Below are 5,361 nucleotides of genomic sequence, written 5' to 3' on the forward strand. Positions count from 1 at the left end.
TGTCACATGAAAAACCAGGATTTGTCAACCCTATCTAGTTACCATGCTGATGCCTTGAAATTTGTGTCTCCATTCACCAATGCTACATTCTTAATTATTTGTTTGTGAAAATGTGTCAATTGAGAGACAACTATGTAACAACAGAGAGGAACTTGGAATCTGAGGATCAGATTTCATGTTCTGGCTCCGATGCTGTGAACTTGTGCTACTTAGTCTATGGCCAACCAAGTTCAAAGAGGTGGTTGTGATGACTACAGAGATAATGTTTGTGAAAGGCTTTGTAAATTTGAAAGTACTATATAAAGTTTAAATAGTAAGCATAATAGCAACAGCTGAATATTTCACTATGTTAGAGGGTTTGCTTAATGGCAAAATTCTTTGTCTTGGCCAGACTTTATTGGTTTGTTGTTATTGCTCTTTCTCAGTGCATTTTATGATGATGATATGAAATAGCCATAGAATTATTTTATCAGCTTTGTTTGAGAGCTAATAGCTAGTGAACCAAATGTAATCTTGTTTTAAATCAACCCTATGTTTCTCCTGTATCAGTTTCTCTTAATTTACTGGTGAGTCTTAGGACCATTATTTTTATTTTGGCCAAATATAATTTAAGAATTGCCACATATATTTCTAAGTTAAATGTGTTCCTCAATCACTTTACCTTTCACAAACAAAATTTCATCTTTTAGTTTTTCTAAAGGATGTATAGTATTTTATTTTTCATGAATTTTCAAAGAATTTTATCTGAGTGTTATTTTTAATGACCATCACTATCCTAAATCACTAAACCTTTCAGTGCCACTAATCAAGTATATGTTGTTAGCCTTAAGATAATTCAATGTAGTTTTACATTATAAACTGGCTAAACCAATATAACTTAGGACAGTGAAACTCAGTTTTCAAGTCATTTTACTATTAGATAGTATAATCAAGGAACACCGTCTACACTAATAAAAGAGAAACATGCAAATTGACCATCCCTCCGCTATGCCCACCAGCTAATCAGAGTGATATGCAAATTAACCCAACAAAGATGGCAGTTAATTTGCATACATAGGTGCGTGGAAGACAAAGACTAAAGACAGCGTAGAAGGAAGCCAAGCGCTGCAGAAGGGAGCGAAGCAGAGGAGAAGGGAACGGAGCCAAGGCAGCGGAGATGGGAGGGAGTGAGGCAGCAGAGACAGGAGGGAGCGAGGCAGTGGAGATGGGAGCAAAGCCTGCCTCGGAGGGCTTCACTCCCTTCTCTGCTTCGCTCCGGCCTCAAGAAGCCCTATTCTTGCAGGAATAGGCCCAAGGAAGCCCTATTCTTGCAGGAATCTTCCTGCAATGGGCCTCTAGTATCTTCATATTAGTAATGTAGAGCTAGTCATTTCCCTAACACTCTTGTATAGATTATAATCATACTTGCTCAAAATGGTTTACTTCAAGTGTGACAGTTTGAGAGCAATTTAAATTTTCAATATTCTCTGTCTCCATGTGAAATGCCTATGGTTGAATTTCAACTTTCAGGTCAGACATATGATATTTTGTCATTAATAAATGGACCCTTCTGTTTTGTCCATTTTTTATTTTTTTAAATATACTTTATTGATTTTTTACAGAGAGGAAGGGAGAGGGATAGAGAGTTAGAAACATTGATGAGAGAGAAACATCGAATCAGCTGCTTCCTGCACACCCCCTACTGGGGATGTGCCTACAACCAAGGTATATGCCCTTGACTGGAATCAAACCTGGGACCCTTCAGTCCGTAGGCCGATGCTCTATCCACTGAGCCAAACCGGTTAGGACATGTTTTGTCCATTTCTATAACTGGGTAATCATGTGTCACCAAAGGAAGTTGAGGTTCTCTATAAACCTCTATCATATTTCCAAATGATTGCTAGTATCCTTAACTCCTAAATTACAACTTCATCCTCATCACTTTCCCTCTCAAAAGTCCTTACATTGCCATTGCCAAGTAGCTGTTTGTATTAATGAACACATTTTCTTCTCTCCACCTCAAATCTCTATCTTTTCACTCTCTATTATTTCAACATTCTCTTCTATCATTGGAAAAGTGTCCTTACTTTATTTATAGTGCTAACTCCTATATCCTTGTCCATAATCCTACTGGTATACTGCCTTTACAGGAATTTTGCTTTATATGTTATGCAAGTCTGTAGAGAGGACCAACTTTTGCCTCCCCACCCCCCCCCTCAAAAAAAAAACAAGTAAAATATTCTTCCTCTTTTATTTTAATACTAGAGGCCCGGTGCAAGAATTCGTGCAGGGGTGGGGTCCGGCCGGCCCACACTTGGTGGAACTCCCGGTTGAACTCCTGGTTGAGGGGACAATTTGCATATTAGCCTTTTATTATATAGGATCTTATCTTGTTGCAGTCTTGCCCTGTGGGCCAGTGGTCGGCAAACTGCGGCTCAGGAGCCACATGCGGCTCTTTGGCCCCTTGAATATGGCTCTTCCACAAAAAACCGACTTCTGTGCATGGGCCACAAAGTTTCAATCGCACTGTACATGTGCCCCCACATGTGGTATTTTGTGGAAGAGCCACACTCAAGGGGCCAAAGAGCTGCATGTGGCTCGCAAGCCACAGTTTGCCAAACACTGCTATGGGCCCTTTCTACCATAGAGTGTTGTTCTCTCTACTAGTGGTTATATTTGCAAATGTAGATGTTATAAAGTGCTATGGTTTTAATAACTAATAATTACAAAAAGATTGGCCCTTGGCCTTCTTCAGAAATAATTGCATTTTAATTTTGGGATGAAGGAAGTGCTAAAATCTACCAACTTGAAACCCTTAAATTAATGAATCCCTAAACATAGATTTTTAAACCATTAGATTAGGAAGTAGTATGGAGCATATGCCTTCCCCAATACTTCTTAAATAATAACTTAAATCAAGTGCCTCTTTTGGCTGCTTTAAAATCAGCCTTGTTAACCATTAATGCTATCATTCCTATCATGATTTGAGTAGTTATTCTTTTTTAAAAATATTTTTTATTGATTTCAGAGAGGAAGGGAGAGGGAGAGAGAGATAGAAACATCAATGATGAGAGAGAGAGAAGTGAAATAGCAATGTTTCATTTTTATCTATCCATCTTCACCCAATTTTTTTCTGGAAGAATGGAGCAGAAAATGTTTATTCAAAAATAAAACGTAAACAATGCATCTCAAAGCTGTCATAATTCAAGGATTACAGACCAGATTGAAAAGAGATTTTGCAATCATTTCTTGAATGAGAAGATATTAACACTGAAAATCAAGAAGGCAGAGGGAGATATGAAAACTAATGGGGTAGGTAGAAGCAATGGTAACTGGCATATCATGAGGCAACACTGTGGGGATAGTAAGCAAGGGAAATGAATGAACAACTTCAAAATTATTGTTAGATAAGATAGATTTTTAAGACTTCTAAAATCTTTGGGATGACTCAGAACTTTATACTGCTGTAAAGCTGAAAAAAATACCTCTGAAGTTTTGAGTTCTTGGTTTGGGCTAACAAGAAAATAAATTCTCAATTGGAATCTTATTTAAAAGTAATCTATCCACCTCTGCAGTACTCATATTAGAGCAGAGCAAACACTGAATATGAATTAAGTAACTTAGATTTTCTAATGATTCAACCCACTGTTAATGAAAACATGTACCTTTTTATGACTGCCTTAGGTGATAAATAATGAACTGCTACCTCTCTCTATACCTTCATATCTAGTTACAGTAAACTGTTGCTTATAGGAACATTCAGAAACAAGGGAGTAGGGGATACTCCATTTGTAATTTGAGAAGACAAAGCTAGAGTGGTAAAATGGCAGTGTGAGGATACAGTTTGGAGCTTGTGATTTCCTTTGAAAATTAACTGTTGTCAACAACTATCTATTGAACACATAATGCAGATTGGAGTTTTAAAAGGTGTATAATTAAGATTTTGTGTGCAGTTTTTAAAATGTGGAACACTTTCTTCTTTTGCCAGTTTATTGAGTGTGAAGTAGCAGGTACAGTGCAGTTTAGTGATTTTTCTTCTATTATTCTATATGTAGAGGAAATAAGGTAGGGGATAAGGGTTGTGAATGAACCAGGTGTCCCTATATTCAATCTAGTATTTCCTCTGGTGCCTCTCTGCTTCTCACTTCATTATCTACCCTTTAAATCAGCTCAAGGACTACAGTCATGGAAACAATAAATAAAATCTAGAAACCAATTAAACATTCTATCTATCCTCTAGACAAACTTCCTTCTAAAACCACAGTATTCTCTGCCAGTCTGGACACCCAAAGTCAATTAAAAGGAAAGTTTGAATCTCATCTATTACCTATATATAGAAATTTTTAGAATCCATGTTTATGTATGCACTAAACTTATTGGGAATACCTTAATCAATAAAGAAAAAAAAAGAAAAGAAAGCAAGAAATACATAAATAAAAAATACTTGTCTGATCCCCCCACCCCCCAAAAAAACTGGCATAATGAGCCTCACAATTGAATCCATAAGTAAACTTACAAATGCTAAGATTAAAATAATGGGGGATAAAAGTTTGAGTGAGGCAATTTATCTATTGTCAAACAGAGCTTACACCAGACTTCTAATTTCTATTGCAAATCTAAGAGATTTGACCAAATGTGGGAATATTTCTTTATGGCCATAATCTTCCCCAAGAATGTTGAATAGGTTATTAATTTTAAAGACTATTTGGATTTAAATCAGTACATGATTTAAATCAGTAAATGATTCCACATAGCCTGAGTTTAGTGTAGAAAAACATTACTCATGTGTGCATTAGCATTTTTATTTTTACTGCAGCAATACATCATTCTTTTTTCTTTTTCTTTTTTTTTTGAGAACCCAGCAGTCTTATATTAAGCTGATATTTAATATATTTGCAGAAATGTGACACAATGCTAGCCTTCTCACTAAACTATGTTTTTATATAGTTCATTTTCATAAAAAATGTGACTTATGCAAACCTGTAATGAGTTTATTATTGTAACTTTAAATAAAATAATAAGTGCATTTTTAAAATGTCTTTGTTTTTGTTTCTAATATGGAAAATACCAATAGCCATTCCCCACATAATAAAAGCTCTTTGGGATCCTCATCAATTTATGAGTATAAAGGAGTCCTGAGACCAAAGAGTTAGAGAACTGTTGCCCTACATATTGTTCCAAATTTGAATACTACATATCAGTAAACACAGGTGTAGCTCAATCTTTTTAGCTATTGTACACTTTTTCATCATTTACTTAACCACTCCCCCTATTGTTGAGACATTTAGATTGGTTATTATTATTATTATTATTATTTAATTATTTAATTGTTCAGATTATTACAGTTGTTCCTCTTTTTCCCCCCCATAGCTCCCCTCCACC

This window comes from Myotis brandtii, unplaced genomic scaffold, assembly GCF_000412655.1.
Source record: "Myotis brandtii unplaced genomic scaffold, ASM41265v1 scaffold40, whole genome shotgun sequence".
Classification (NCBI taxonomy): domain Eukaryota; kingdom Metazoa; phylum Chordata; class Mammalia; order Chiroptera; family Vespertilionidae; genus Myotis; species Myotis brandtii.